At 42.2% G+C, this 12,318-nt stretch overlaps 1 protein-coding gene across 4 annotated transcripts in view; it reads left to right on the top strand.

The window, feature by feature from the left end:
• The window catches only part of LOC148015527 (uncharacterized), a 78,659-nt gene that overhangs the window by 25,806 nt on the left and 40,535 nt on the right, over positions 1–12,318 (top strand). The window lies entirely within an intron of this gene.

Genomic DNA, 12,318 nt, shown 5'->3' with positions numbered 1-12,318 from the left:
TGAGAGGGGGTGTTGAGAAACCCTTCACCCACAGTTTGCATTTTTGCGTTTTTGTGTTTTGCGTTTAGGGTTTGCAGCCCCAAAAAGGGGCACCATCCTAGAGTGATTATGCCTATTTATAGGCCACTCTCTCACTCATTCTTTACTGCTGATTCATTTAGTCGGTCGCCTCTTCTCTCCAGCCTCTCCACTACCCTCACACCCCTTTAGAAGGACATTGCGGTTCGTGGTTCATGGTTCATGGTTGTCTTCATTATCTTCCTTGTGCTATGGTACCCTTGTTTCCTTGTATCACATTCACTCCATGATTCAGAACTTCATCATTCCATTCATCAGAGTTTCTTCTCTCTTCTCTTCTTTTCTCCATGTTTGCCGAGTTCACTCCATGTTCCTCCCCGCAAACCCTACTGTCTCGCTGGTACGTCATCTTTTGACAACACCATCATATGAGAGATTGGGGTTATTGCTGAGAGAAACCACCAAGGTCTCCCAAGAATCAGGCAGTGTCATGATTTGAAAGATCGCCCTCAACTCATCATCAAAATCCAAATTTGCATCCTTGAGCTGATTTAAAATGCCAGTAAATGCACTCAAGTGCTCGGCTGTAGGCTTGGACTCATCCAATCGCATATTCACCAACTTGCACATTAAATGCACCTGATTAATAGATGTGGTGATCTCATAGGTAGTTTTCAGCTTCTCCCACATTGCATAACCTGTATCTAAGTTCTTAATTTCTGTCAAAATGTCATCAGTGACACCATCTTTATGTAAGCCACAACCTTTTTGTTAACTCTAGCCCAATCTGCATCATACATTTGTGCAGGTTCATCTTCCTGCAAAGCATCCTCACAATCCTTTAAGAACAATATGCATTGCATACGGTCTTTCCAAAGGTATAAGCCTTGACCATCGTTTGATTTCCATCAAACTCTTAATGTCAGAACTGGAAGAATTTGCAACCATTTTTATCACGAACACAAGAGTAAATGCACTGAACTGCTGCAGAAGCACAAGCTGAACCAGCAAATACACTGCCGTTCTTCGCCAAATAGTAATAAATCTCTGCTGTTTTTACATAAATTAGCCACGACACAGGCAAATACTGCAGAAATTTACTAAATTCTGCACAAAATGTCACAATTCCAGGTCCAACAGTGCATAAATGTCAGTCAATCTGACCCAACTGAGCAAAACTTCAGCAAAACATGAAAAGACCCAATTTTTCAGGGTTCAATGTCAGAAAATTTTACTTGAATGAGCAAAATTCTGACAAATTTGACAAAATCCTCAATTCGATTGAGGTCAACACGCACAATGTCTTCAATTTTTGATACAAATGTCACTGTCAGGCACAAACAGGATTAAATTTGAAAAAAGCCCCAAATTTCCGGGCCAAATTTGCACAGATTTGTGACATGTGCTTCCATGTGTGAACCTCGGTCAAAGAGAAAAAAAGAGGGAAGTGAAAAGTTATTTTTTTTTCTGATTAAAAAAAACCTGAAAGGGGGAGGGGGGGGGGAGGTCCGTTGACCCACCGCGCTGTGTCGTTGGAGTGGCGACTGACGCCTGTCACACGCGATTGTCACTGTCTACCCCATTGCCTATCGTGCCTGTTGCCTGCCCCGCTGCCTGTCGCACGCCATCATGCCTGGTGCTCACGTGCGCCTATAGGTCATTGCAACTCCCTGCAGCATTGCTTGCTCGTCACCCGTCCGCCACATGCGCCTGTGCTGGCGCTGCCTGCTTTATGCCCGCTGCTAGTTGCCACGAAACTCAGCCGCCTGCATGCCAACTGGTTCCCTGCTGTTGGTGGCACCCACTCCCCCGCTGGTCGTTTTGAGCACAGGCTGGTCATTTTCAGCGCGACTTGTGTTGCACATGCCACGACGATCTATTTGCGAGCTGCGTGCACTGTCAGCTATCCTTGGTCTCGGGAAACGTGCAGAACCTTGGGCTCTGATATACCAGTTATTGATGTTAGCAGCTGAAGGAGAGAGAGAGAGAGAGAGAGAGAGAGAGAGAGAGAGAGGTTTGAGTGCCCCGCCCTGCCACTGGCCGTCTGATCTACGGGTCCTGCTCATGGTCGTCGCCCGTCAGCCCTGTGTGTCAGGGTTCCTGCTGTCGCCGTCAGACCTTGGCCCTATGGGCCGTTGCCTGTAGGCCCTGCGTCCTGATCCCTGCTTCTTAGCGTTCCTGCCGTCGCCTGTTAAGCCCTGCCGTCCCCTGTCAGCCCTCCTCCTCAACGTCGTGGCCCTGCAGTTGCCTGTTGGTCCTGCGTTTTGCTCTCCTGAACTTGCACTGCTAGGGTTGCGCCCTGCCCACACGTTATCTACACTCCCTCGGGACAGGCCACGACTGAGGCATATAAGTAACAAACAGGTTCAATCGGCTGTGTTTGCAGAATATGTCCTTGGACAACGCCTCTGTACAGAAGAGAGAAAGAGTGTGTGTGACATTAATGTGACATTAAAGTGATATTTAATGTGACATTAAGGTCACAAACATTAATGTGACATTAAAGTGACATTTAATGTGACATTAAGGTAAATCAAGGGGAACATGCACGAGGATGACCGTCTGGGCTCTTGGGCGCCCGAACGGGATTTAGGGGAGCCTAGAACCAAAGAGAGTCCAAGAATAGTAGGACTCACCAAGGTTTGACGGCTGGCAATCGGATCACGATGGGTCTAGCTAGCAATAAACTAGGCAAGGCTGGGAGGTGAAAGGATCACTCGTACTCATTTCTTCTGACTGCTTTTCCTCTGGCTTTTATGGTCTTCTCAGAGCCGTCTGACATTGGTATCAGAGCATATGGTTCAAGGGACATGATTCGTCATCCGTCAGGTCGCCCGTCACTTGTCAAGTTGTCCGTCATCCGCTAGGTTGTTCGTCGTCTGCCAGGTCACCAGTCTATTAAAGTCGCCCGCCATCCGTTAGCTTCGCCTGCCATCTGTCAGCCGCCGTCAAAGACCTTTATTCAAAGTGGTAACTTGTGCTGTGCCACATCACGTAAGTGTGACACGTCGCGGGCAAAGGAAAGGCGTGAGGCGAAACGTAATCCGACGGTGGTCAACGGAGGCAAAACGTGAAAAAGGCGCAAAAAACGTGACACGACTGCTGTGCGTAAGGCGACTGCTGTGGGACGGACAGAAAACGTCATGGGACGGACGGAAAAAAAACGTCAGATGATACACGATTGAAGTCAAGAAACTTCATTTCCAGCATCACTGCTTCACGATTTTAGTCCAGGAAGGCAAAATTTGTTCCTTACTCTTCGGGTTTATTTACAAACCAGCAACTGCCTGCCTGCCATTAAAACCAGGAAAGTACTTTACTTTGTATGCAAATTTTTTATCTTTGCTTTCCAATTCTAGTGTATTAATGGTAGGAAAAGGGAAAGAGAGAGTAATGGAAGGTTCTAGTTCTGGGGACCACCCTATGGTAGATCCCCATGAATCAAAGATGCAAGAAGAACAGTGGGACTAATTTTTTGCTACACGAGAACAATTTGATGATCTTACTGCTCGTGTACAGGCTCAGGGGGTTCAAATGGAATTTTTAACTCAAACACTCACTGAAATAAAATCTCAATTAACTTTATTGTTAGAAAGAGATAAAAATAAGATAGAAAACTCGGATGTTCCATCTTCATCGAAAGATTTAGATGTGACTATGCGAGATCCTAAGGAACCCCATCACAAGTTGAGGGATAATCCAGTTCTAAAGGATATGAAACCCCCTCAGTTTCACGGGGAGGAAAAAGATAGAAATAAAGATACAATCTTTAATTTCCTCCGAAAATGGGAAGATTTACATAAACTTAAAAATACTCCACCACATCTCCAAACACTGGAGGCTAGTTTAACTTTGGGGCCCAAAGCATATAAGTGGTGGCGAACTTTAAAGGAGGCAAATAAAATACCTGAAACTTGGGCTCAATTTAAATCCGTCTTTTTAAAAGAATTCATTCCTGAAAATGAAATGGAAAGAAATTGGGAAGATTGGGATTATGCCAGGACAAAAGGGAAGACCCCTGTTGACATATTTAGAGGAATATCATGAGATAATCCTCAAATTGGAAGGAATAGATGAATTTCAAAAGACAAGAGGATTCATTAGGGGACTAGATAAAGCCTGTAAAAAGGAAGTAAAAAGAAGTTCACCTAAGACGCTGGAAGAAGCAATTAAATTTGCATTAATCAATGAAGATAATGTGCGTCCAGGTACACTCACTAGTCTCACTAATACGGAGCCCAAGTTTAAGGAATTGGAAACCTCAAAATTTGTGGGCAAATTTAAAAGGAAAATGCCATTTTTAAAAGGTAAAAAACAACCTTTTGAAAAGAAACAATATGTGAGGCGAAAGTTAAGTCCTGATGACTTTGATAAGGCCAAAAAAGAAAAGTTGTGTTTCAACTGCCTATCCCCTAACCATGCTGCTTGGAATTGTTCTCAAAAGAAAAAGGGGGAAGACAAAGGAAGGGATAAGGACAAGGGCAAGGGAAAAGAAAAACAAATCCATGTAGTGCAGACCTTAGAATTAAAGGGGCATGAAAAGTACAAATCCGTAAAGGTCTTGTGCATGGATGTACAACACAAGTGTTGTATGTCAACTTCTATGTGGCAGCCTACTTTTGGGCCACATGATTTAGTTAGAGTACATGGATTGATAGCTGGAAAGAGAGTTAGAGTCATGATTGATGACTCTGCTACACATAATTTTATAAATTATGCACATTTCAAAAAATTGAAACTTCTCCAACAAAAGAGTAGGAATCAATATGTTGTTCGTATGATGCAAGGCCAAGGTAATAAAATATGGGATACAATGGTATCCAATTTGGAAATTGAGATTCAAGGATATAAAGATAAACTTGATTTCCAAATTATGAACATGGAAAGAGTTGATATTGCTCTAGGGAGGGAGTGACTATGGGGATTGGAACCATCCTTAAAACGTAGTTACCATCATAATACACTGGAATTTGAAAGGGACGGTAAGACTTTTGTTATTCAAGGTGAACATGAAGTATCTGATAATCCTTTGCTGTGTTCTACTGAAGTTCAGAAGCTGATAAAGAACGAAGTTTGTGAGGTATATATGTTATGGTTTCTTCCTGTACAGAACACTTTCACTTTTTGTAATATAAAGCAACAATTTTCTTATGTTTGTGAGTTGAATGTAAATAATGAATTAAGTAGTTTGTTAGATGATTTTAAAGATGTGTTTCCTTCTGATTTACCAAGTGGCCTTCCACCAGATAGGGGTGATATAAATCACCCAATTGATATAAATAAGGATGCACACCCTATTTCTAAACCACCATATAGATTAAGTGAAACACAACATCAAGAAGTTGAAAGACAAATTAAGGATTACCTTAATAAAGGGTTTATACAACCCAGTAATTCACCTTGGGCTTCACCAATTTTATTAGTAAAGAAAAAAGATGGTTCTATGTGACTTTGTGTTGACTATAGAGCACTTAATAAAATAACGATGAAGAATAAATTCCCTATGCCTAGAATGGAAGATCTTTTTGATCAATTACAATGGGCAAAATTCTTCACAAAAATAGATTTAAGATCAGGTTATCACCAAGTAAGAATTAAGGCACAAGATGTTCCCAAGACAGCATTTCGTACTAGATACGGGCATTATGATTTTTTGGTGATGCCTTTTGGCCTCACTAATGCACCAGCTACCTTTATGAAGCTCATGAATAGTGTTTTACGGCCCTATCTAGGACATTTTGTAGTAGTCTTCTTGGATGATATCTTGATCTTTAGTAAATCAAGAGAAGAACATTTGGAACACTTACAATTAGTATTCCAACTGTTAAGAACACATTCCCTTCATGCAAAGAAAACTAAATGTGAATTCTTTGCACAAGAGGTCAAATATTTGGGGTATATTATCTCGAAAGAGGGAATCAATATGGATCCAGAAAAAGTAAGGGCAATTATTGAATGGCTATCTCCAAGGAACCTGGAAGAGCTGCAGATCTTCCTAGGTTTATTTGGACTTTATCGTAGATTCATTTGAGATTATGCCAAAATAGCTGTTCCAATGACAGACCAACTTAAAGGGAAAGGAAAAAGTTTTAATTGGGGAACAGACCAAAATGAAAGTTTTCAAAAACTTAAGGTAGCTATTGCTACAGCTTCAGTACTATTAATAGTGGATCCCAATAAACCATTTGTGGTTGAAGCTGATGCCAGTGATAAGGCGATAGGCGCGGTCTTATTACAAGAAGGTCGACCAGTTGCTTTTGAAAGCAAAAAATTAGATCGTGCAAAACATAATTATTCTGTTTATGAAAGGGAGCTATATGCAATAGTACATGCAATGAAAAAATGGAGGCACTATTTGTATGGTGTCAAACTTTTGATTTTATCGGATCATGAAATCATTAAGTGGCTTAATGATCAACCGGATTTACACGGGCGTAAAGCCAGATGGGCCGAACTTCTTCAAGAGTTTGACTATAAGATAAGATATAGAAAAGGAAAGTATAGTATAGCAGCTGATGCACTCAGCAGAATGCCCATCATTAATGAATTGAGTTTTACTCAGTTCACTTCCAACTTGCTTGAATCTTTAAAAGGGAAATGTCAGGTTGATCCGGCATATTCCAACATATGGGAAGCAATAAAAAATGGGGATCCAAATGAAAGTGCTTCTACTGAAGAAGGAATATCTGAGGATGTTCAACAAGGAAATGGAGCATTAAGGGTTGCTCAAACTGGATTCAAGTGGAAGAATTTTACCATTGATAATGGTTATTTACTCTACAAGGGTAGGGTATGTGTCCTGAAAGATATAGAAATAAGGCTCCAGATACTCTTTGAGTGTCATGATACCCCTAGCGCGGGACATTTAGGAGTTAATAAGACTTATAGTCTTATTAAAATGCAGTTCTATTGGCTTGGAATGAATAAGGACGTCCTTGACTATGTGGTGAAATGTAATAAATGCCAGGTTAATAAAGCTGAAAGATTAAAAATGGGAGGGCTTCTCCATCCACTAGAGATTCCTTCGAGAAAATGGGAGAGTATCTCAATGGACTTTATTGTTGCTTTACCCAGAACACAGAGGGGGCACGACTTTGTGTGGGTGATTGTGGATAGGTTAATCAAAATGGCTAGGTTCATTCCAACTTCAACTGATGTTAAAACACCAGAATTGGCTAGATTGTTCGTAGAGAACATATACCGATTGTATGGCCTTCCGGTAAATATAGTTTCTGATCGGGATAGAAAATTTGATAGCCAATTTTGGCGTGCGGTATTTAGGGAATTGGATACTAAACTTAGCATGAGTACGGCGGATCACCCGCAAACTGATGGGCAAACTGAAAGGGTTAACCAAATTCTTGAAGATATACTTAGGGCATATGTAAGTAAAAGGCAAACTAATTGGGAAGAGTATTTACCGATAGCAGAGTTTGCATATAACATTGCCAAGCTTTCTTCCACTGGATATAGTTCATTTATGTTAATGTATGGGTTTCAACCCAGAGCTCCTTATGCAGTAGGACTGCATAAGGAAAAGGTTCAGGCAGCCAAAGACTGTTTGGAGGATATGAATATTATGTTAAAATTTGCTCAAGAAAATATTAAAAAGGCTCAAAATCGAGCTAGAGCATATGCAGATCTTCACCGAAGAGACATCTCCTTTAAAGAAGGAGAATTGGTCTATCTTAAGGTGCTTGAACAAACTAAAACTATGAAAAAGGGACAATGTCCAAAGCTTTCACCAAGGTATTGTGGTTCTTTCATAATACTTAAAAAGGTGGGAGAATTGGCTTACAAGCTCCAACTACCTGTTGGTAGTAAAATACATCTTGTTTTTCATGTAAGTAAATTAAGGAAGAAGCTGGGTGATTTGGATAATCTAATCTTAAATGATGATATTGAGGAGCTATTAAATGACCAATCTAATCCACATGAACCAGAAAGAATATTAAATGTTCATAATAGACGAACAAGGAATATTATTTATCAAGAATGTTTGGTTAAGTGGAAAGATTGTTCAGAAGAAAGCTCAACCTGGGAGCGAGTAAGTACTTTAAAGAAAAGGTTTCCCAATTTACAGTTAGACCTTCCAAGTATCGTTTTCGAGGACGAAACCGATTCTTAAGGGGAAGGAAATGTGACATTAAAGTGATATTTAATGTGATATTAAGGTCACAAACATTGATGTGACATTAAGGTAAATCAAGGGGAATATGTACGAGGATGACCGTCCGGGCTCTTGGGTGCCCGAACGGGGTTTAGGGGAGCCTAGAACCAAAGAGAGTCCAAGAATAGTAGGACTCGCCAAGGTTTGACGGCTGGCAATTGGATCACGATGGGTCTGGCCAGCAATAAACTAGGCAAGGTTGGGAGGTGAAAGGATCGCTCGTGCTCATTTCTTCTGACTGCTTTTTCTCTGGCTTTTATGGTCTTCTCAGAGCCGTCTGACAGAGAGAGAAAGAGAGAGAGAGAGAGAGAGAGAGAGAGAGAGAGAGAGAGAGAGAGAGAGAGAGAGAGAGAGGGAGGGAGGGAGGGAGGGAGGGAGAGAGAGGTCTACGTTCGTTTTTACCGCCCGTGAGCTCCTGCCTCTGCATCTGACGTGCACAAGTGGTGATACAACATGGCTGGTCTGGATATGGCTTTTATCGACCAATTGGTCCGGATTCTGATACAGAGGAACTAGAGGATCTGGTTCCTTGCACAGAGGAGATGCTTCCTGGTCCTGATTTCCAGCCTGCGGGCAAACGCACCAAGCATAATTTGGAAGAGACAATGGATCATCAGGAATGTTCTTATGCTCAGGTTGCCTCTGATTCTGTGGATTCTCAGGATGTTGACTGGGAGCATTTGTTGGAGTTTGGCAACACTCTGCTTAGCGATTATGTCCAACATAATCATGAAGCTTTTTTTGACTCTAGAACTGAAGATGTTCTGGAAGCCACGGTGGACCCGAAAAATTTCTTGCACTCATTTTCAGTGTTTTATGACCGTGCTGTTATACTCTTCTTCACTGGCAGGATCCCAGTGCTTTCCCATATTCACCAGTGGTTGCACAATCTACTACAAGGGGAGTGTGTTGAGGAGATTTTTGTTAGGCCCAGAGGCTTCTATGAGGTGCTGTTGAAATCTGAGAAGCACCGTGCTGATCTCCTGTCTAAACTGCCATTGTTCTTTGATCACCGTTTGGTCCATGTTGTGCCGTGGTGCCCAATGGCAGATTTTCAGCGCCTGCTTCAACGTGAATGCCCCGTGTGGATTGAAGTGGAAAATTGTCCGGCTGTCTATTGGCCACTGTTAAAGGATGCCATGGCCGTTGTGGCCACTGTTCTGGTCCCCCTGAGCCTAAGGGCCATGAATCGTAACCGTTTGTGTATGTTATGGGACACTGCTAGGAAAAGGCCTGCTTGGTTACGTCTTAATTGCTCTGGCATGGATCCTTTGCACTTTTGTTTGAAATGGGGCAACTTTGCAAGGCATTGCTTTTCGTGTGGAAAATTGGGGCATTTTATGGCCGAATGCCCAGAGAAGCAACCGACTTCAGATGTTGAGTATGTTGCGCTGCCCATGGAAGATATGGTGCTTGATGCTCCGGCGCAGGATGCAACCCAGCCACCTAAAGTTTTGGATAAAGGTAAACAACATGTTTCGGATTTGGATTCCCGTGGCAATGACTGGGTAGATATATGTGCAAAAAAAGGTAAAAGGTTTGATGCTGGCCTGGCAGATACTGGGCCTAATGCTTCACAAGATTCCATGCGTACTTATATGCGCAGGAAAGAGATGTTGTCTTCAGAGCATACTGCTCATACTATGGTTTCTTCTGCTCCTCGTAATCAGTCTACTAGGAAAGTATATACGGATAGTCCAAAGGGCCCACCTGCTAAGTTGGCTTTTGATACTACAGGTAATGTGATTACCCCATGGGATTGTCGTTATCCTCGTTCCATCCCCAAGATAGTGGATATTCCGTCTATCTCTAAAGCTGGCCATCAGAACTCTTTTGCCGTGTTAGCTGATTTTTTGGATGAGGGAGTTCTTGACATTCTAGCAGAAAAGGTTAAATCAAGGCAAGCTGTGCCTTGTTCCTGATTTTCTTTTTGAATACGCATGAAGATAGCCACGTGGAATGTGTGAGGCATTTGTTCTCGCCATAAGCAACATGCCATGTGGACTGTATTGCATGAGAATCAGTGGGATGTCTTGTGTGCTGTTGAGCACAAGAGTCACGGTGAAGCAGGAAAAGTTATGGATTGCCATGGGTTTCGCTTGTTTTATGCAGGGACACATGCCATGCATTATTTTGGTGTGCTTATGATTGTACATGAGAAATATCAGCTTGTTCTTATTAAAAATGATGTATATGGCCGTTTTGTGGTGATTGAAGTTTTATTTGAAGGAGAGATCTTATGGTTGCTGGGCCTCTATGCTGTGAATGACCCTGTATTCCGTCGGGATCTTTGGAATACTTTGCAGACCTCCTTGTTACTTAGCAGATGGGGTTTTTTTATGGGGGATTTTAATGTGTGTTGATTCTTCACAGTCCACATCAGAACATTCGGTGATGGACGCTTCGGAAAGTCGTGTGTGGAATGCGTTTGCTCTTGCTGTACTTAAGCAAGATCTCTGGTCTTGGCTACACCCTTCTTCTACAGGGTTTACTTTCCATTCTGCGTAGTATGCAACTACATGGTCGCGGTTGGACCGCATGTACATCATGCAGGATGATGATTTTCTTCCTGAGATGCTGGAAATGAAAGTGTTGCAGCAATATGTCTTGTCGGACCATTTCCCTCTACAGCTTGAGATACTTGCATAACCCATTGCACCTTTTAAGCAATTTCTGATAGACTCCCTTTGCGTTTCAACTCCTCTTATTTGAAGCATTCAATCTTTCAGGACTATATGCAGCAATTGATTGATAGATTTTTATTGGATTTCGCCTCTGAGGGCAATGCTTCTTTTGAACAATTGCTCTCTAATGTGCAGCGGGTTGCTCGGCAGTATGGGATCTATCATGCCTCTCTTTGTCGGCGGCATCGACAAGCAACGGAGGACTTACTGGCTTTGGTTCATTCTCTGCTGGAGGACACTCCAGATGATGTATTTCTGCTGTCATTAGCGATGTGATTGGCTGATCTTATTAAAGAGTTTCAGTTGAAATCTTATTAGCAGGCCAAATTGCAAAATTTGACTGAGAGTTTGCAAGATAGTGCTTGTCAAACTCATAAGTTCTTTCGAGCTCTACATGCATCTCCTGCTTGAGAAAATATGACTAGACTCTAGGATCCAGAAGGTTGAATGGCCATTGATCCCTAGACTATTGTGAATATGTGCAGGAATTATTTTCTAGACCTTCTTGGTTCTTTTCCTTCACCTTCTGACCAAGTTACTCATGGGCGCTCAGTTTTCTATGATCTGGTCCGCAATCAGGTTCCACTTGATATGCAAACTACTTTTGAGACAGAGAGAGAGGGTACGATTCAATTTTGGGTGTACTAACAATGTGTCGGTACACAAAGAATAAAATGTATCTATACTTAGGGCATGTAAGGGTGCATTCACATGTACAACTAAATAATACACATGTACTATACACGGAGGTGAATAAAGGGCCTTTAACCCAACATGGTTTGCAGCCAAAACACAACCTCTTAGAGAGAAGAACAAGGTGCTTGACAACTGGGAGCATGAACCACAAATTGCAATGTCCTCCTTGTGGGGTGTGAATAGTAGTGGAGAGGTTGGAGAGAGGAGAGAAGAATGTCAGATGGTTGAATGATAGTGTCTGAGAGAGTTATGGAATGAGGGGAGTTAGTGTTGTATTTATAGGCAGACTGTCCCGAGTGGTGCTCTAGGATGTGGGCGCCCAACCCTTTTTGGAGTTGTAAGTGTGAAACCAAGAGGAATGAGTGAAGAGAAATGAACTGAATGATTGGGTTTCTCAACACAGCCGATGGCTCATGGGAGTGGACTGAGGGAGGCATCAATATTTGTTGTCCACTGGAGATGGATCCCAAGTGCAGTAACCACTAGTTGGAGCAAAGGCTGATGAAGAAAAGTGTTGAAAACACAAAAACGACCTGCTGTAGATTCAAACGTAAATCATATTGATACTAGAAATGGAAGGACAGCAGATTGGAAACCAGAATGCAGCATTTTCAAGGGTTGAAATTGGTAAATGCAGCAATGCAACTGCTTGAAGATGATGGCAACTGATCATTGGTAATAGTGGGAGGTTGGGTGAGAGCTGTAGACCATGTAGCAGCAGTTGCTAGGGGTTGGACAGCTAATGGAAGA

This window comes from Lygodium microphyllum, chromosome 24 (genome assembly GCF_053477565.2).
Source record: "Lygodium microphyllum isolate KBCC chromosome 24, Lygodium_microphyllum_v1.1.10, whole genome shotgun sequence".
Classification (NCBI taxonomy): domain Eukaryota; kingdom Viridiplantae; phylum Streptophyta; class Polypodiopsida; order Schizaeales; family Lygodiaceae; genus Lygodium; species Lygodium microphyllum.
The sequence above is the reverse complement of the archived record's forward strand: the minus strand, read 5'-3'. Positions and strand labels throughout refer to the sequence as shown.